The following is a 22,489-nucleotide window of genomic DNA, read 5'->3' on the forward strand; positions in this document are numbered from 1 at the left end:
AGCTCTGCAATAACATATTCCACAGAACACTTCTTCCTGGACTTATCCACTACTCAGATAATGATATGATCTTCATATTAGTGTGAAGAGCGTCCTAACCAAACTAACTGATGTCATCCTCTCTATAATTGAGGTTGTGCTGCAAACAACTGACTGCATTCCCCAATATTATTACATTATCTTCTTTATCAAGATCTTTCCTGTATAAAGGTTTTTTTAAACTTTTTCCAATCATCTTTTCAAATGTCCATTGATTTTGAATTCTTGTGCAACCTAGTTTTCTATGTCAGTTTCAATATTTATCCATTATTTATTTATGTTAATCTCTCACTCATTCATTGCATTCAAGAGATCCAACAATGAAAGTGAACCTTCTGGTATGTGGAATACCTCCAACTTAACACAGCAAAGCAGCTATTACAAACTGGATTAGTAACATAATATGTTTAAACTGCTGCATAAATCTGCATTTGTTCAAGTTAAGTTTGTCAAGTAATAATAATAGCATAGGCACTAGTTTATGCCTACAAAAATTTCTCAAGCATTCATTATTTGTAATTCCTCTTTTAGGAAGCAATAAACAGCATGGTTGTTTGTTTGTCTGGTCCAGAAAATCATTTTTAGAGCACTGTTTGTTCATATGATATAGGAAAAGCAATAAATATAATTAATTTATGTAATTATGTATATAGTCTTTGTCTCTACCAGTTTTATAATACCTGTAACTTAATATTACTCTTCATGACATGATGCTGCTTCTTGTTAATTGCTTTTAATTCAATCTGGTCATCCAATTTATGATAAAGATTATGCTGCTCTAGTTATGTTCTGTAGCTGTGTGAAGTCATTGTCATCATCTGTTGCTGCAATCACTGCACTATATTTCCTGGTGTCCTTGGACATTTCTTGATAATTTTGACACTTTGTTTTATGTCTAGTAGATCTTGTACAATTTTCTTTCTTGGGCCCCCTTTGGTTTTCTTTCTCAAATTTTTTTTACCAATATGTCTGTTAGAACCATACTGTGTCTAAATAAAAGCCAAAAATGTTTTATTTTCCATTTTTTTAGATAGTCAATTGAGAGATCTTTGCTCATTGATCTACTCAAAACATCTTCACTGGATTTTTTTTTCTGTGCACTTGGTCTCTGTTAGCCTTCTTCAAAATTATATTTCAGTTTTTCTCTGAAAGTCCACGCCTTTCACAACTGTAGAGGAGAACATCTTACAATTTCTTCCATTTCTGTACTAAACAAATTTTTTACTAGTAGTTTTCTTCTTTCTTTCATTGAAAGCACGCATCGCTGCTACAGTTTCTTTTCTGATTTCTATGTTGCATTTGTCTTCAGTAACGAAAGTGTCTAAGTAACAAAATTTATTAACTTTTTCTATTTTATTTCTTTCAAATTTGATGTCAGGTGTTCTCATTTTCAGTTTGTTTATTGTTATGATTTTTAAACAATTAAACAATTATTCTTAGTTCAAGCTTTTTCATAATTGCTGAACATTTAGAAAGCATATTCTGCATTTGTTTTTCACTATTAGTTATAAAGGCAATATCATATGCAAATTTTATGCAGTGAATGGGTATTATGTTCACTTTAACTCCAGATATCTTACCTTTGAAGATCCTCAATGAGAAGGTTAGCTAAATAAGGTGATAATGTGTATCCTTGTCTCACCCTTTTCTAATTTTGGCTTTACATTGCTCACCATTAGTCCCTAGCATCACAGGATATATTTAAGATGGTTCTCCTATCTTTTCAGTCTAAATGTATTGAGGATACTACTTTCTCCAAAAAAACTGTAAATATGTGATCAGAGGCTTTCCCAGCATATGTCTTATTTCCAGGGCTCTCATATGTCCAGCTCGATGTAATCGTTGAAGTCCCACGATATTTCAGTAAATAACCTTTCCACCATCATCAGGTGGTTCTGATGGGATTCCATCAGAACCATGAAAGCAGAAAGGTTATTTGCCAAAATACAGTGGAACTTCAACAATCACATCCAGCTGGACACCCAAGAGCCCTGGGAACAAAAACTGTAAAATTATTTCTCTAGATCAAGAAAGGCTATGTAAGTATCCCCATTTAATTTCTGCCTTCTGCCAGAAAGCTCCTGAGAGCAATGATGGCTTCTCTAGTTCCTATTTTTGGTATAGAGCCAAACTTATCCTCTTCATATTCTAGCTCTTTTTTGTGATGGGTGTGACTATTTTTCCTGTATATGAAATTAGGCTTGCCACTCTGTAATTGAAGTGCTGTCTTCTACTCTGTTTTTCTTAATTAATACTGTCTTGCTTCCTACAAAATCATATGGAAGACACCATTAACCACAACAACAGCTCATAATTATGAAAAGTTCATTTTTTATTCCACCTGAGCTCAGTTGGCAGCTCATCAGATGTGGAGACCACAGCACCCATTCACAAGAGAGCACAAGAAGAGAGACTTGATGACTCTGCTAATAAATATCTGTTGATTCCACTGGCTATATGCAGGTATTTAATGTTCTAGGTGAGTAAGGCTTTTGCTAATTTTTATTTAATACCAATAAACAGAAAAAATGTACTGTCTGAACATAGGTCAGAATTACTTAAGTAAGATCAAATGGCTTAGAGCAGAACTATCAAAGTGATGAGAAAAAATTGAAGACCAAATAGAATGCAAGTAAGAACATAGACTCTTCCAAATAGAAATAGAGCTGGGAGGAACAAATCTGTGTCAGACTGAAAATAAACGTAAGACATTCCATGAAAATCATTTACATCTATACGCCAGTGAACTCACATTCTGATTAGGATTTAGAAAACTACTATGAAGAGTTACAGAAAAGTTCTTGACCATTTATTTCAAGTATTTACATGATGCTCAAATAAACATTGATAATAAAGTAAGCTACATATCTTATTATATAAAAAGGGGAAAACTTGAATACATAATCAGAGAATGATACAAGGATAATAAATGTAACATTAAGATTGGAACACAAAAAGATGACATAAAGCTTAACTGTTTAGTATTTACTGGTGACCTTGCTCTTCTCCCCAACAACATTCAAGAAACCAAACAAAAAGTACAGTCAACACAGGAAATAGCCCAGAGTATTTGCCTTAAAATATCTTTAAGAAAGATCAGAAATGATGCTAATGGAACAAATACTGCTAACAAAATTAGAACTGGAGAACACAAGATAAAGATTGTTGTAAAGTTTAAATACTTGGGAGAAATAATAACACAAAACCTAACTGAGAAAGCCATCATGGCAGAGTAGAATAAACAAATTGATTAAAACACATCATGTTAGCAAGAACACATATAGCAAAAATGCCTCTAATGAACCACAAAACTGAAACACTAAAAAACAGCTGCACAGCCACAAATAACAGATGCTATTGAAAGTATTTAAAACAACCAACACTGTAGCAATAGACAGATTACTCAAAATAGAAGAAGGATAGTCAGAACATGTATAAATAAAATATACAAAAAAGACAGAGTGGAGAATAGCTTCAAATGAAACAGTAGAGAATGATAAAGATACGGATCTCTTTCCTAGGACATTTGATGTGGACAACATAAAACAGAATTAGCAGGAGAATAACTGAGAAGTTATGGAATAGTAGAGAGACATTAGATAGATAACAGAGATCAAAGAGGACATGATGAAATTATAGATTATGGTGGAGGATTTGAAAGGCAAGACACATGCATTTCAAGATACTTCATGACAAACATATCACACTGCAAATAAAAATCAACAAACAGAGAATGGGAAGAGTGATTTTGGATGAGAGGAGAAGGGCATGATCTGAAAGAATGAAAAAGTATTCTGCCAAAAAAACAAGAACATAAATCATAATACTGACTAAAGTGGTCCAATGTTGGCAATAATAAAAAAAGAAAGAAAAGAGAAAAAGGGGGAGGGGAAATTGTAACAAATATCTCAAAAGGCTTTTGATCTATTTTCTTGAAATTTTTACACGTTACTCTAATAAATATTTAAATGGACAAGGGATAAATTTTTTTTTAAAACAACAATGTAGAGGTTTCCTGCTAAAATAGCCTGCAAAGAAAGAAAATACTTCACTGTTCTGTATTATGAAAATGTGCAGTTTTGCTTTATTTCTTGCAGTCAGTTTTAACAACAATAGTGAAGGACTTAAACATTAGACAAATTGTTTCTCCCATATGAATTCTTTCTACTTGTGCATAGTTTTCAACAAAAAGTGTATAACAAATGTGTGCTGTTTTATTTTGTTCCTCACAGTCAGTTTTCACAGAAAACAGGAACATTGTATTTATGGCTTATAGGGTTATTATTAGAGTACTACTATAGAATGTGAATCATCCATACCTCTAAGTCCTACAGACTTGCAGATTAAAACTATGGAAAACACTATCAATGAAGCTGCTGTCCTCATACCTCCTGCAGAAGGAGAGTTCTCTTTTACACCCTGCATACCACTGATCCCAACTGATTTACCCATTCATTTAAGTGACTTTGATTTACAGTCAAGGATTCATTGGCAATAACAATAAATAAGATCAGAGAGAGAGAGGAAAGAGGAGATGGATGGAAAGAGGGGACAAAACTCATATAGACGGGGAAGGAGGAGATGGGCAGGGACAGGTGGGTGGGGGAGGTAGAGTGAGATAGGGGGGAGGAAGATGACATAGAGGAACAGGTGGTGATGGACAGAGAGAGAGAGGAACAGGAGATGGACAAAGAGAGCAGGGGGACGAGATACATTGAGGGAGGGGAAAGAAGGAGATTAGGATATCTGGAGAATTTGCTTAACAGAGGTACATATGCAAATGGCAAGAACCATTGCAGGTACAAAGACAGGGGAAGAAAAGAAAGTCTCAAATGGAATGGGGCACCTGTTAAAGAGATGCAGAAGCTCTGACCAAAAGATAAAAAGAACACAACAGAATATGCTGAAATAAACAAAAGTACTGTACTCGGAAATGTCTTTGAGATGATGAGAGAAAACATGATAAAAAATTGACAAACTAAACAACTGAAAATAGTAAAGAGAAAACTACAAAGCATTTCAAGACTTTTTAAAATATTTTATAGTTTCAAGATAATTTAGAAACAAAGGCAGTTATGAAAGAACATGATGACATTCTTAGAATAATGCCAGATGAGGTGTATAAAGTGATATGAGTTATGAAGAAAGGAATTGCAATAAGTGATGAGATATTTCAATATAATGTACTTAAAACTGAAGTAAAGTAGCACAAATGGAACTTGTAAAATTACTTACACAATTTCATGGATGAAGGGTTTCTAAAATTAGAGACAAGAAATGGGACAGACAAGATATAAAAACTGTAGACTCATCACCCATTTCCTTATAATGTGCCAGGCAAGATATTCACTAAAATTTTTGCCAAATACATAGGAAAAAACATTTGATTTTAATCAAGTATAGGAAACAGCTGGTTTGGAAGTGACATGGTAGAAGGGACCATTTGCAAGTCACAAATGACTGTCTGTATGAATTTCCATTTTCTCTGGAGTCATATTTTGTGAAATCTTATGACTCAGTTTCAGTAAAGCTCACACCTACTGTCAGATTCCACTCAGATAGCAAGAACTTCAACACTAAAATGGGATTCAAGTAAAGAGATTCCAAATCATCAAGACTATTTTCAGCTGAACAAGAGGAAGTTTTCAGAATCTAAACTCATAAAACATTGGAGGAATACATGCTAATGGGCTTTATCTGCACTTTTTCTGCCTTATGTGGCAAAGTGCTGTTTGTCTCTAGTGCAGATATGCTGCAGTTTATGTATTCAGGCCATCTGAAGATGATTACTGGTTGTGTGGAAAAGACAAATATAAAATCACAAATAGCTTGAAATACTTTTAACATGCTGAGTGAGGCTTTAAAAAGTAAAGTTCTGATGTGTGTGAAAAGTTTACAGTCAGTATGCATTACCAGTTTAACTTAAGGTGAAGAATACCCATTGGAAATTACTAGGACACACAGGAAAACAAGTAAGTGGGCCAAGAAACAGGAGTAAAGATGTCATTATGACCACAATGAATCTGAAATGGAGTTGTTTCAGACAAATTGAATGATAAGTGTACCAATGAAATTCTATTCTGGATTCCAAGAGACAAGGAAAGATCAAAACAATGATTTGATGGAAGGTAGGTAGTTGACACAATAAACATACAACAGTAAAATGCATGTATGAAGCTAGAGACAATAATACATGGAAATGTCAAGTGAAGGCTTTCTTCTCACATTGGATATTAAATGGCTGAATTGTAGAAATTTAACAGTTTATGTTATACAAATTAAACTCTTAAGATAGTCAAGCACTGAAATGTACTTTCAATTTGACTGTGGAATTTCTGAATGATTTATCTGAAACAGATTCCTAGATCACGAAGGTACTTAATATTAAGTGAGGCCATGAAGCTGTTCTTTATAGCAATCCAATGGCTTGCTTTCATTTTTATTTATTTATTTATATAAATGGAATTCATCACCAGAATTTAGCTGGTCAGATATGTTACTCTTCATTCAAACTGTCACAGTTTCACAGGTCTGTCTTGGCTTAATGAGTTTTGGAAGTAATTTTAAATAGATCTTAATTTTAAAAAGTTTCTCTGACATTGCACAAGTAAAATGTCCCTTCATATTATTTAGAATTTCAGACTTTTCCACTTTTTCTTACAGTCTGAAAATTAACTGTATGGTCAGTTACTTAAGTTATATTTCTGGTTGTGGCCCAGACAGAAATACACCTGTCTATCCTGCTACTAGTGCATGTGAAAGTGAGTGTGCCAAGTGTAGTATCACTGCACATGTGCACTTAAATCAACCGACAACTGTATCAGCACGGGCTGGCCACTGGAGGCTGCGTGTAGGAAGTATGCACATAGCATGTTCTCCACTGTCCCATCTGCTGGCAATTCACATGTACATGAGTGTGGAGCAGTGCTGACTGGCTCCATTTTCTTCCAGCTTGTACCTAACACATCAGTTGTTCTGTGTCTTGTTACACGTGGAGTCATGAGAGGCTTATTTCTGTTATTGTGCAGAGGTTTATGAATAAAGCCACACTTGTGTTTATTAGATTGGATTTGTGTATAATTTGGTTACTACATGATTGGGTATGAGTTTGGAATGGTATCTGTGTGTCCAGCCTTTAAGTGCAGTTTCATCAGGTTTAGTAATTACGGATGCCATGCTACAGGCCCTGATTGAACAATTAATTTTAGCAGTGACCAATTCATCAGCTTCCATTATCACACAGACTAGTTTTCCATCAGTCCATCAACCCACTACTGCTCTGCGTGATGATTCAGTTGAAAATTGGGAAGCTTACAAATAAAAAAAATCTCAGACAGCATGTTTTGGCTTTCATTGTAACAGACTTACATTTGTGCAAAGCCTTCTTCCTGTGATGGATTCCAACTAAAGTGTATCAGTTACTGTGTCAGCTTGCCCCTTTGCAAGAACTGACAGCTCTTACTTTTGTTCACATGTGTAATTTATTGTGCAACTACCATGTCATTTTGGTTTGAGCTGAATTACACTGATGCTGCAAGATACCACACCAGTCATGTATGGCCAGGCCAGCCAAACTTCATGGCCTTAGCAATAAGAGTTAATTTGCTACTGATGCCCATAATGACTCTTATGCAGTTTCTATGGTGCGCAACACAATTGTTTAGCTCCATACAAGGAAGTGTGCCAGAAGGCTTTACTCTGTGAACCCCCCATTGTCAGAAGCTTTGCAAGTAGCACAATCATTTAAGCTTTTGAAGTTACTCAGACAGAAGGCGACCAAATTGATGAATGGTGCAATGGGGCAGTAATGTCACAAGATGTGCCCACAGGATGACAGATAGCTTGCACAAGAAAGCAGCAGTGGTGACAGTAAAGGTACAGGCCTAACACCAAACAGACCAAGGCCAGCCCAAATAGCCATGGCTGCCACAGTACTAGTGTCAGCATTCTCTGTTTCCATCTTGTCCTTTCTGTTTTGTTCAGCACGAACATTCAGCATACCATAAATGCTGGGCTATGTGTAATGCTTGCCAGAAGAAAGGCTACATCACCTCCTTGTGCTGTTCACTGAGTGTTGCTCAGGATACGGAATGGGCATAAACCGTGTGACTCCAATGCAAAGTTGTTTATCAAGTTAAGTGTTTTTCACCAAGTGCTTTGGCTACAGGTCAGCAAGGTTGTTACAGTGACATTATTGAATTCTCAAACCTATGTAAGTTCAGACTCACGACCATTGGCACTGGTAATGTGGAAGCCACTCAGTTTTAACAAACGGAACACTTTTCTACTGGGACAATTTACAGCATCTGCCTCTTACAAGTCAATGGTTCATTCCAATACATTTTTTGTGGTTGCTGATACTGGAGTTGAGAACTTGTTCAGAATGGACACATTTCCGGCATTTCAATTTTCTGTCACCAAAGCAGTTCACCTCTTGTCCAATCAGGTACCATATTCTCAACTGCAAATGCTGCATGAGGAGTTTTCAGACTTATTATTGGAAGATATAGGGTGGCCTATGAACTTTTCTGAATTTATTTCTTTGAAATCCACATCTCAGCCTTGTTTTTGTCATGCACATCCTGCTCCTGTCACCTTGAAAGATCAAGTGAGAGCAGAATGGACAGACTTCAATCTCTAGGGGTGGTGGAATCTTTTATGGCTAGTGAATGATCATCTCTGTTGGTTATAGTTCAGAAGTCATTGGGAAAACTTTGTGTCTGTGGCAACTTCATTACTACTATCAATGTGCGTTTGATCGTGAATATATATCCTCTCCCATACCAGGAAGAACTATTGGTAAAAATATCGAGTGGCCATTAATTTTCTGAAATTGATTTGTCTGAAGCATATCTGCAGGTTTCTGTGGGCAAAGAGTCTCGGCAAGTTCTGATTTTGAATATTCCATTCAGTCTCTATTAATATTTGCATCTTCCTTTTGGTGTGGCTACTGGGCCTGCTATTTTCAAATGATTTTCAGAGCAACTCACTATACCTGTCCCAGATGGCGTTAATTATCTGGATGACAGTGTTGTCATGGGCTCCTCCAAAAATTTGCACACTTCGTTTTCTGTCATACAGTCCACTGGCTTATGGTGTAATTTCGTGAAATCTCACTTTTCTTCAACCTTTTATTGTTTATTTGAGGTTCAAGGTCTCACAGGATGGGGTTTGCCCTCTGCCAGACCACATCGCCACTGTTAATTCTTTACCTTGCCCCTCATCCATGGAGATGCTGCAGACTTCCTTATGGAAGATAGCCTACTATTATAAATTCCTGCCAGGACAGTCACATTGGCCCATGCATTGCATTCCATGTTATGTGAGAGTGTAGCTTTTTGCTGCAACCCAGATAGCAACATGCTTTTCAAATGCTGAAACCCAAACTACACTCGGCCACTTGTTTAGTTATGCCCTCTCTGCACCAACATGTAGGTTTGTGACTGATGCCTCATAGTATGGCCTCTGTGTGGTTCTATCACACTGATATGCTCACAGCTCTGAATGACCTATTGCTTTCACTTCTAAATCTCTCACTCTCACCCAACATGTTACTCTCAGGTGGAAAAAGAGGCTCTTTTCACAGTGTACACTTCCCATTAATTTTATAGTTCTTTTGTGGCTCCAGATTTCACCTGATTACTGACCATGAACCTTTTGTTTACTTATTTATTTGTTTACTTACTTTGCCTGATAAGAGAGCACATCACCTGCAATGGTGGGCACTGCTCTTGTCACACTACGATTATGAAATCAATTTTTGACCTGTGCCTACACATCCCAATGTATATGCCTTGTCACATCTTCCTGTGGGTCCTGCTCCTGACTTTGATCATGAAGAATCTCAATACTGAAAAGCAGGCTGTGATTGAAGGTTTTTGGGTTATGAGCTTGGGCATAGCAGCTGCTGTTGCCTCAGACCCAGTTCTCCGCCAGGTGATTCAGTTTGTTCAACATAGCTGACCAGATAAACTGCTGGGTCAGGCTACAGAACCCCTGTGCAGCTATTTTTCCTCATGGTATGCCTCTCTGTTTTTGATGGTATTTTGCTGTTGTCCACAGAAGACTCTCTCCCAGAATAGTCTTTTCCAACCATGTTGTGGCACAGGGCTCTACGCCTTCTCCTCTAGTGTCATTGGAAAGTTTTGTGCAGCAAACTGTTAGCTAGGAGATATAATTCTTGGCGAGGAATTGATGGAAATATTGTCCATTTTGTTGCTCTTTATGAGCAGTGTGTCTGACAACAGGCACCTCTCACTGTGTCTCTATCCCCCTGACCTCCGCATTAGTCGTAAGGACACATTCATGTAGACTTTGCTGGTCCTATTGGAATTCCTATTACCTCTTGGTTATGGATGTATATTCCCAGTTTCCTTACATTCATTGCAGTATGATGATGTCAGCTCTGATCACAGTTCATATGCTTTTGAGGGTTTTTTTCCAATTGAGAGGTCACTTTGTACCTTAGTTTCCAATAATGGACCCAGTTCATTTCTTACACCTTTCACCTGTTTTATTCCCATCATGTCATTCATCATGTTATGGTGCTGCCTTTTCACACTCAATCAAATGGCGATGCAGAATTACTAGTGCATACGTTCAAGCCCTAGATGAAGAAGTCTGTTGTGGATTCTTCTTTGCTGAGCACTTATCACTTCATGCCTGTGGGGAAGTTGAGCCTGGCTGAGTTGCTCCAAGCCTGGCAGCCAAGCATCTTTCTCCACCTTCTGTGGCCTGCACCACATCAGTCATGGTCGAGTTTGCCTGGCTGCTTTTGTCAGGATCACTTATGTGGGTGTGGCGTTTTAGCCACTGGCCCATGTGGATACCAGCCATTGTTGTCAGCTGTTTGGGATGCTGCCTTTGAGTCATCCATATGGCCAATGGACTGATGGTGCACCATTTTGATCAGTTCATCCCAACAAGGTGCCAAAAGCTATCAGTTCATAGGTGTGGTCCCCGTCACTGCAACCCAACCCAATACCTTCTGCCTTGAGCTCATCATCACCTGCTGTGGAGGTACCCCTGCCCCATTGATTGCCTCCTCCAAGTGCAGCATCCTGGGGTTCCAGCTTCCTGGCACTGGGCACTGGTCTGTCTCCGGCTTGAGGTCCGTAGCTGCAGCCTACTTTTCCGGCCAGGCTGCCTCCCCCAGCCCCCTTGCCATCATTACCTCAACCATCATCACTCATGGGTCCAGCCCCACCTCCTCCACACTGGGACCTTCCTGCTACTGATGATGCAGAGATGGTGATGGCACACTCCTTCCCAGTGTTTCGTTCAATTTCTGCACAGGCCCACAGCCCTTGTGCGTGCCCTTACCCCATGTGTTTCGGCCCTATGCTCCAGTGCCTGCCTGGAAAATCATCCTGCCCCCTCCCCCACGATTGGCACTGGCTGCTGCCCCTCTGAATCCAAAGGATGTGTCTCCCGTCGGGCCGTCAGCGTCTCTCACCTAGGCACCCACTTTGCACAATGGAGAGGTGTGCAGTATCCTGCTACTGGTGCATGTGAGTGTGAGTGCACTGAGTGCAGCCTCACAGTGCATGTGCCATTAAATCAACTGATAGCTGTATTAGCACGGGCCAGCCACTAGAGACCACCTGTAGGAAGTGTGCATGGGACATGGTTTCCGCTGTGCCGTCTACCAACAACTCACCTGTATAGAAGTGCAGATCAGTACTGACTGACTCTATTTTCTCCCACTTTGCACTACTCACATCAGTTGTGCAGCTGAAATCATTCACTTTTGCTTTCATCCAAAAGAAACATTTGTTCAGCCTAATTCTCAACTGAAAGTACTATCAGCTTTGTTTCATTCATTTTAAAACATTCTGTTCTGCATCTCAGTAAGCTTTTACAATGCTTTCTTCATTTGGTTTTTGTTGTTCCCTTCTTCAGGCTCTACACTGATGGTGGTTAAAATATAATTATGCTCTCCTAGAACACTACAACCAGCTTCAGTGTCTGTTGCTCATATTCTTCCATTTTTAATGCATATTATATCTGCAAATGAAGTTGATATCAACTGCTAATATCTATTGCCATATATTTATAACAACAAGAATGCCACCATTGTTGTCTGAAATTAGATATAGACAAAATATTAAGGACTTTTCTTGCTCTGACTTACAGCATTCTTGCAGTTATTTATCCATGAGCCAGGTGCATTCCACTTGACACTTGACTTCTGCACACAACAGTACTATAAAAGTAGCAACTACAATTGCATCAACCAACTCCTAATACAGTGAACTAAAAGGCTGATACCACCTACACTAAAAGAAAACAACTCATTCAGAAAATAGCCAATATATTTACCTATGTGGTAGAGAGGGTGCTATTCTGCTATGTTCTCCTTTCCTCAGACTTTGTGCTGTACCTAGACCAACACATATTTTTCTTTAGGTGAAATATGTGAAATGTTCATGGTTTAGCCTGTGATGTTCTTACAAATTAGAACAGCATGCCACCCTCCACCTCAAAAAACTATCCAATCTCCTGGTTTCCCACCTCCGGAAAGGCAACTCACTCACCCTTCACAACCTTTCCAGCAAACCTCAACCTCCTCTCATTGCACACAAACCCAGTCTCTCCCATCTACTCAATCTCCCACTTCCAGCTCCACTCCCTCCAAAACCTCAAAATTCCAATCAACACAATCTGGAACCACAACACCCTAATTCAGTAGTTAACCTTTCCTCCAAACCTCTCTCCCAATCCAAAACCTCTGTCCTATCCAAAGGCCTCACCTTTAGCCCCACTCCCAGATTCAACTAAACAGCCCTTGTCAAAGATTTACTGTCCTACACTCGTACTCTCTGCTGGAAATATCACTTTGCCATGACGAAAAATGATCCTAATCCTACTCCTAATGATCCAACTCCCCAAGACACCATCCAAATTGAACCCTGCCTGGAACAGTTCCGTCCTCCGTCGCAGCGGGACCCACCTCCTCTTCCTCAAAATCACCCTCTCCAAACCTTCCAGGAATTTCTGACTTCCAGCCTTGCATCTCAATCCTTCTTAAAAAACCTTAATCCTACTCCCAACATCACAACTGCTGAAGCCCAGGCTATCCGTGATCTGAAGGCTGACCGATCCATCATCATTCTTCCGGCGGACAAGGGTTCCACGACCGTGGTACTTGATCGTTGGGAGTATGTGGCTGAGGGACTGCGTCAGCTTTCAGACAACACCACATACAAAGTTTGCCGAGGTAACCCCATTCCCGATGTCCAGGCGGAGCTTCAAGGAATCCTCAGAACCTTAGGCCCCCTGCAAAACCTTTCACCTGACTCCATTAACCTCCTGACCCCACCGACACCCCACACCCCTACCTTCTACCTTCTTCCTAAAATCCACAAACCCAATCATCCCGGCCGCCCCATTGTAGCTGGTTACCAAGCCCCCACAGAACGTATCTCTGCCTACGTAGATCAACACCTTCAACCCATTACATGCAGTCTCCCATCCTTCATCAAAGACACCAACCACTTTCTTGAACGCCTGGAATCCTTACCCAATGTATTACCCCCGGAAACCATCCTTGTAACCATTGATGCCACTTCCTTATACACAAATATTCCGCACGTCCAGGGCCTCGCTGTGATGGAGTATTTCCTTTCACGCCGATCACCTGCCACCCTACCTAAAACCTCGTTCCTCATCACCTTAGCCAGCTTCATCCTGACCCACAACTTCTTCACTTTTGAAGGCCAGACATACCAACAATTAAAGGGAACAGCCATGGGTACCAGGATGGCCCCCTCGTACGCCAACCTATTCATGGGTCACTTAGAGGAAGCCTTCTTGGTTACCCAGGCCTGCCAACCCAAAGTTTGGTACAGATTTATTGATGACATCTTCATGATCTGGACTCACAGTGAAGAAGAACTCCAGAATTTCCTCTCCAACCTCAACTCCTTTGGTTCCATAAGATTCACCTGGTCCTACTCCAAATCCCATGCCACTTTCCTTGACGTTGACCTCCACCTGTCCAATGGCCAGCTTCACACATCCGTCCACATCAAACCCACCAACAAGCAACAGTACCTCCATTATGACAGTTGCCACCCATTCCACATCAAACGGTCCCTTCCCTACAGCCTAGGTCTTCGTGGCAAATGAATCTGCTCCAGTCCGGAATCCCTGAGCCATTACACCAACAACCTGACAACAGCTTTCGCATCCCGCAACTATCCTCCCGACCTGGTACAGAAGCAAATAACCAGAGCCACTTCCTCATCCCCTCAAACCCAGAATCCTCCACAGAAGAACCACAAAAGTGCCCCACTTGTGACAGGATACTTTCCGGGACTGGACCAGACTCTGAATGTGGCTCTCCAGCAGGGATACGACTTCCTCAAATCCTCCCCTGAAATGAGATCCATCCTTCATGAAATCCTCCCCACTCCACCAAGAGTGTCTTTCCACCATCCTCCTAACCTTCATAACCTGTTAGTTCATCCCTATGAAATCCCCAAACCACCTTCCCTACCCTCTGGCTCCTATCCTTGTAACCGCCCCTGGTGTAAAACCTGTCCCATGCACCCTCCTACCACCACCTACTCCAGTCCTGTAACCCGGAAGGTGTACACGATCAAAGGCAGAGTCACATGTGAAAGCACCCACGTGATTTACCAACTGACCTGCCTACACTGTGATGCATTCTATGTGGGAATGACCAGCAAAAAACTGTCCATTCGCATGAATGGACACAGGCAGACAATGTTTGTTGGTAATGAGGATCACCCTGTGGCTAAACATGTCTTGGTGCACGGCCAGCACATCTTGGCACAGTGTTACACTGTCCGGGTTATCTGGATACTTCCCACCAACACCACCCTGTTCGAACTCCGGAGATGGGAACTTGCTCTTCAATATATCCTCTCTTCCCGTTACCCACCAGGCCTCAATCTCCGCTAATTTCAAGTTGCCGCCACTCACACCTCACCCGTCATTCAACATCATCTTTGCCTCTGCACGTCTGCCTCGACTGACATCTCTGCCCAAACACTTTGTCTTTAAATATGTCTGCTTGTGTCTGTATATGTGTGGATGGATATGTGTGTGTGCGCGAGTGTATACCCGTCCTTTTTTCCCCCTAAGGTAAGTCTTTCCGCTCCCGGGATAGGAATGACTCCTTACTCTCTCCCTTAAAACCCACTTCCTTTCGTCTTTCCCTCTCCTGCCCTCTTTCCTGATGAGGCAACAGTCTGTTGCGAAAGTTTGAATTTTGTGTGTATGTATGTGTCTGTTTGTGTTTCTATCGACCTGCCAGCGCTTTCGTATGGTAAGTCACATCATCTTTGTTTTTAAATATATTTTTCCCGTGTGGAATGTTTCCCTCTATTATATATATTGGTATGTTGATAGGAGACAATAAAAAACACAGAAACACACACACAAATTTCTAGCTTTCACAACCCAAGGTTGCTTCATCAGGAAAGAGGTAAGGTCTGTATATGTGCGGTTGGATATGTGTGTGATGTAGAATTCTGAGTTTTATTTTCTTTCCCTAACTGACAAAATTCGATCTGTTTGATTATTATGTTCATATTTATTGCCATTAATATTTAACTTCCAGATTTTTTTCTTTGTTGACTGTACCATAAAAAGATTCACTCACCAAATGTTGAGCTGCCAACTTTTTTCTTACTGAAACTTTTGTAGGAGCTGTTTCACTTGGCCATTCCAGTGTCATGTGCTCTTCTTCTGCTGAGAGTTTTGGGTTTTTATTTGCTGTCTCTGTTTCTATTAAGGATACATTACAATTCAGCTCAGTCTCATTAGGCCTAGCTAATTGTTGCTGCTATTCATCATTGTTTTTGTCTATTGGGTTAATTTGTAGTGATACTGTTCCTTCTGCTAGAGTAGATTTTGGATTTTTGTTTAGTTTTATCATTTCCACTATGATCTCACAGATCAGCTTATTATTCTCAGATAAATGTTGGATAAACATTAAGGTTTTCATGGATAAGTTTGTTGGTCTTGATTTCATAACTGTTGCATGCTACCTTCATTTCCCAGGACAACACACACTCACCAAGCAGGTTTCCCTTGGCAGCATTCTGTCCTTACGTTAAGCTATACTTTTGCTGAAAATTTTAAATTGCATGCAGTCTTATAGCAAGCCAAAAAATGGGCTGCACATGCCTCCATTATTGCCTACAAACTGGCTATTTATGTATTATTGTAATGGCTTCAATTTAATCAAAATGAAGATCCTGCCCTTTGAAACATCCTGGTATATTCAAACTGTGTCAATCAAGAACTCTAATCCAGAACCCTTTCTTTTCCAGCAATGCTCTTACCTAATTTGCCATCTGGGTATGTACTTTTTGTGAGTATTTCTGGAAGAATTGAAGCTTTGAGGACAAATTTGTGGGTAGTGTTTGGATAGCTGGAAAGGTAAGAATATTGCCCATATAAAGTAAATTTCTATATTCAAGTCTTCATCCAGAATATAAGCAGGAAGTTTGAAGAAAGAGAGAACTGTGAGCTTCTGCCAAGTAGAAAGTTATGTCAGTGGTGGCATAGCTGCCAGCAGAGTCCAAGCTGCACAGGAAAGCCAGACTGTGAGTGCCTACAATAATGCATAGTATGTCAGCCTCAAGACATCAGAATGAAGATATTAATTTTTGAAAGCATTTCTTATGGAGAGTCAAACAGTTATATAAATGGAACATTTAAAATTACAATTAACTGTGTAGGTACAGACATATTACCACCTACTGTAAAGAAGACATGTTAAGTTACAGACAGGCATGATTAAGACACTTGCATAAAGCTTTTGACCACATCCTTTTTCAGCAAAAGAGAGATACACACCATTCATACAGACAAGCAAGCACACCAAATACACATGACAGGCAACTGAGATGCTGGAGTTGGTGGTCATGTGCGCATAAGGTGTGCTTGTGTCTCTCTTTTGCTGATAAAGGCTGTGCCCGAAAGCTTTATGTAAGTGTCATTTAATTGTGCCTGTCAGCAAGTTAACATGTCTTCTTTACTGTAAGTAGCAATGTGACTTTTCCTACATTGTTAATATTCCTACCTGTAGTTTCCAAAGTTGCAGTTAAAACAGTCTATATTGGAAAAAAACATTTATCTAAAATAGCCATCTGTTTTGGGCAAACAGTGACCATCTTTAGACTCATTAAAACAGTAGATGTTCATGCACCCACGATACCTACTCCGTTCATACCACCACCACCACCTCCACCACTACCACTGCCAGCACCACCTGCCATCACAGTCTAAAGATGTTGGCTATTTGATCAAAACTGATAACTATTTTTGATAAGTGTCCTATTGCAATCAAGATTGTTTTAATTTTAATTTTTGAATGAAGATAGCTTACCTAGGAGAAAAACCCGGTCATCCAGAGATGAGGAGGAGGGCTGCAACAGATCACAGCAGAAAAGTAGTATCAAAGGAAAAATAACAGATCAAATGGATAGGGATACTGCATATATGTACACAGAACATGCAAGGCATAAATTCAATAGTAACTGCATACTACAATTCCAATGGTGAGTTGTCACTGTTTATCAAATATTATATGTGGTTGCTAGTTGTTGACACAGTTAGTTCATTCAAAATGGCCTTTCTGTCCATTTCTTGTGGACAGTTATATTACTGAGAACTTTTTTTGTAGATGGATTGGTATGGGGTATCGACTATTAACTTCCCCAGGGATAGCGTTTTATGGAACATGCTGAGTTGTTTGGAAATGAATCATCGTGCTGCTCCCACAACTGGAACACTCCACGTTGTTTTAACCACTACATCTCAGTGCTCTGCCCCATTTCTGTTTGACCTTTAGAAGAAGCAACAAATAGCTCCGTTCTGGTTGAGAGATGACCATGCCACTTATAAAGACAACTGAACAGTGTGAGACACCATCTGAATGGTGAATAACTGCAGGGACCTGGGTAAATAGTTATAAGATACTATTCACTGAAAACAGACAATTTTTAAATGAGTACATAGGACAGGAAAAATAGGCATATGGGACTAATTACACTAGGCCTAAGTGAAGTGAAATCTGTGGAGGAAAAAAGAAAAAAAAAAGGAAACTGTTTTATTGGTGATGAAATTATATGATAGGTATTTACGGAAAAACACATATCAACATAATGGAATGAAACCTATCAAGTAACAACATCAAGAAAGGGAATAGACAGAACAGTGTGAGAAATAGGCTAGAAGGGACAACATTTTTGAAGAATTACATAAATCCTTTGGAGACTCAGTCATGACAAATATATTCAATCAGTGTGCATGGTAAATAAGAGCAACTGGAACACAGTCAGTGTGTGAGAGTAATCTAATAATGGAAATGGAAATGGAAATGAAGTCTCATGCTGCATGACAGGGCATAGGGGAACGATGTGGGTCCTAATGGAGGTGGTTTGCTGTTACCTTCCTCCGACCATAATTGGGATGAATGATGATATGAAGACGACACAACAACACCCAGTCATCTCAGGGTAGGTGAAAATCCCCATGTTGGGGAAGCGAGAACGCTACTGCCAGACCATGAGCTGTGGACAATCTAATAATAACAATTATGTAATAATAAGATCAATATAAGTAGAAATTGACAGGTTTCAGTATTAACAAACCATCAGTTTAGTGCTACAAGGAATGGTCGTAAAATATAAATACATCCTATCTACCAAGGAATGGGCAAACTGTTACAAGGCAATCTAGGGCAGGATCAGCTTTTGTTGTAGAGAAATGTATAAAAGTGGATGCCTTATTCACTCTATGACATGACTTAGTAGACAGAGGTGAGAACAGCAAATCTAAATTTATAGGACTTGTAACTTTAGAGAAAGCTTTTGTCAGTGTTGACTGGAACACTTCTTTGAAATTCTGAAGACAGCATGGGTAAAAGTCAGGTAGCAAAAATTTATCAGATTACAGTAACAAGAGTTAAGGGACATGAAAGGGAAGCAGTGACTGAGCAGGGACTGAGATATTGTTGTAACATATCCTCCATGTTATTCAATCCTTTCATCAAGCAACCAATGAAGGAAACAAAGAAGAAATTTTGAAAGGAAATTAAGATTCAGGAACTGAAAATGTAAACATTAAGTTTTACTGCTGACATTGTAATTCTGTCAGATGCAGCAAAGAACTTGCAAGATTATTTGAATGGAATAGACAAGTTACTGATAAAAAGTTTTAAGATGTGCAGCTTTCTGGCAGTTAAAACTATGTGCTGAACTGAGACACAAATCTGGGTCCTTTGTCTTTTGTAGCAAAGTGCAAAGGCAACAATCCCACATTTGAGTCCTAGTCCAGCAGATGGCTTTAATTCAAAAGAGTGCACCCTCCATTGCAGAGCAAAAATTCATCCTGGAAACAATACCTGAGGCTGTGGTTAAGCAATCTTTCCACTATATCCTTTGTTCCCGCAGTGCTACTCCCAAAAGTATACAGGAGAACTTCAGTAAAGTTTGGAAGTGAAACTAGTAGGTGAGTTGCAAGTCCTGCTACAGTGGTTCTGTTGGCAGGGACTAACCTGTGAAAGGCAAAGGTCCCAGGTTTGAGTTTACCTTTCAGGAAGTTTAAAATCATTCCAAATTGTGGCATACTGGAAATTCATTTGGTGGTTTTGTAAAATGGACATGAATAAGAATACAGCAAGGGCAATGGAGAGAAGTCAGATCAAGTTGGGTGATGCTATAGGAAGTAAGAGTGAAACAGAAGCTTACAACTTTCACTATTTTTCAGTAAAATAACTGACAGTAGCAGAAGTAAAACGAATATGAACTGTAGATTGGCAACTGCAAGAACAGCTTTCTCGAAAAAGACAAATGCTATTAGCATCTAACATAACATTTTAGTGTTAGAGAATCTCTTCTGAAAGCATTTTGTTAGAATGTAGTGTTGTATGGAAATGAGAGGTGGGTTATGCACACTTTAGATAAGAAATCATAGAACTAGTTGAAATGTATAGATACAGAATGGAGATTTGGTGGGTAGAACAGATAGCTAATGAAGAGGAGCTGCACCAGATTGGAGGGAAAAGAAATGTATTGCAAAACTTGTTTGAAGGAAGCAACAGACTGATAGGACACATTCTGATGCGTCAAGGAATAGTTAATTTGGTTATGGAGAAAATTGGAGGGGATGTAAAAACTGTCAACAAAGGCCACTGGCTCAAGTTGGTGTGGGTCACAGTAGTTATGTAGAGTTTGCGAGAAGAGTTGGAGAAGAGAACAAAATCAATCGTCAGAAAGAAGACCACAACAGTAACATTACGTAAATAATTTTGGTAAACATTGCAGTCTTTGTAGTTGTAGTGCAAAGTCACAGCACTGAAAAATGTATTCAGTTAGCACCGTGACTTTTGTAGATACCCTATACAACATGCTATGTCTTGCTAAGACAATAGATCAATGAAGAACAGAAAAGTAATACAAACGAAGTTTTATAAAGTAATTGTTGTCCCGAGAGTACTCTGTGGAAATGAATTCGAGGTCACCTATGAAAGACAGCATTATGCTTATGTCACACAATGCTGGCGCTACAGTAGAGTTAATGGCTTCCTACCGCATATCTACGAAAGTAAAAACTGACACAGGGGCATAAAAAAAGCATTGACAAACAGAAATTGACAGGTTCATGTTGAATGATGGTGCTTAATGCCACTAATTCATCACTCAAGAGATATATTAACACAGTTATAACATTAGAAGGAAACTGGATATCCATTATGAGCTAAAAACGAAAAGCATGGTCCAGAAGGGAGTTTTATACAGTGGCACCAAGACTTTTAATGCCCTCCCACCGCACATTAAAGAACTGGTTGGAAACATGCTAAAGTTTAAAGAAAATCTGAAGCAGTTCCTTTTAGATGAATCTTGTTACAGTATTGATGAATTTCTTAGTAAAAATACATAGAATCTCTTGTTTGTGCTTAAACCTTACTGTGTGACCTCTACAATTGCTTAATCATGCTCTGCAAGTACAGTGTAACTTAATAGAATACCCAAATTTATGTATGTCTGTATATGACACCTGTATAACTTAAGAAGAATACCCAAATTTATGTATGACTGTATAGTCTTTCAGATGTCCTGTATCTTAACTAATACGTAAGGGTATATGCTAAACTTCACAGTTTCTTTAATCTAATGATAAGATCTATGTATCTGTGCACAAAACAGTAATCTGTAAAGAAACCTTGACTCGTTCTGAATCCAGGGATATGTTCCCATATGGATCTATGGAACATGAAATAAATAAATAAATGTGACACAGCACAACACGCAAAACAATAAGTTCGCAGTGGCTACATATGCAGCGTTACATGTTATTAGATCAGATGGACACAAAACATTAGTAGGTTGAAAACGATTGAGTTCTGATGACTTCTGCTGATCCAGAATTAGTGAACCATGATCTAGAACGACATGTACCAGTAATATGGGCTCAACGAAAGCTGCAAATGGAAATGGCCATCAAACTGACCTAACAAGACTTGGGTCTACATCTCAAGAGGGCACAAAGTTTCCTGATATTTGAGAAACGAAGCGTTACTTGAGAATGGAATGCTTTTAGAAAGGAACATTCTTGGCAAGTGTGTATATTCTTTAGTGTGGGGAAGGTGGGTGTCATTCAATGGTAACGTAAGTTACCAACAAATAATTTTACTGGTGAGACGAAGAATCTGACTTCGCCAACCAGATATGAGAACATGCCCATAGAAGATTTTAGACAATGACATTGATAATCCTACAGTGGCATTTCAGTGCTAGACTTATACAACGCACTTCTGCATCTACTGGCTCATAACACTGGTTGTAAATATAAAAGATGCTCATCAATAGAAGTCATTGTCTGTCAACTCCTGCCTTACTTTCACGAGGCAGCTGCAGGCACGTAGTTGCCGTCATTGCGTAACCACTGTCCAGTAGATACCGTCCCATGAGTCATCAACTCCACACATTGCAATATACCCCCGATAATGAAATACAAATAATACCTCCAAGAAAGTGTCCGCCTGTCACTGTTTCGTTTTCCTCAAATTAAACACTAACATCATGAAAAGTTACCCTAATGATAGAATGGGTATTGATATGTGCGTCGAAGGCGACGCGGGAAAAATACTGAGGTAGAAAATGAGTATGAAGTTTACTGCAACATACATAAACAATCTTCTCCAATGGGAGTTAGCCTGGAACATGACAACTGAAAATAAGTCACTTCTTGAAAATGCAAAGAATGCCATCTTGCAGGCACTGAAGCAGATGAGACTTTCTCGCAGTGTTAGATTTCTCGTCAGTTTAGATTCTTTGAGCGCCCTTTACTCGCTCCAGCGATTGTACCCACCAGAATGGAACCCAGACTGTCCACGACGCCTCCCTCCACTCCAACTACAGCGACTGAGGAAGCAGGTGTCTTTCTGCTGGGTACCAGGGCATGCGGC

The sequence above is a fragment of the Schistocerca serialis genome, chromosome 9 (genome assembly GCF_023864345.2).
Source record: "Schistocerca serialis cubense isolate TAMUIC-IGC-003099 chromosome 9, iqSchSeri2.2, whole genome shotgun sequence".
In the NCBI taxonomy this organism is placed as follows: Eukaryota; Metazoa; Arthropoda; class Insecta; order Orthoptera; family Acrididae; genus Schistocerca; species Schistocerca serialis.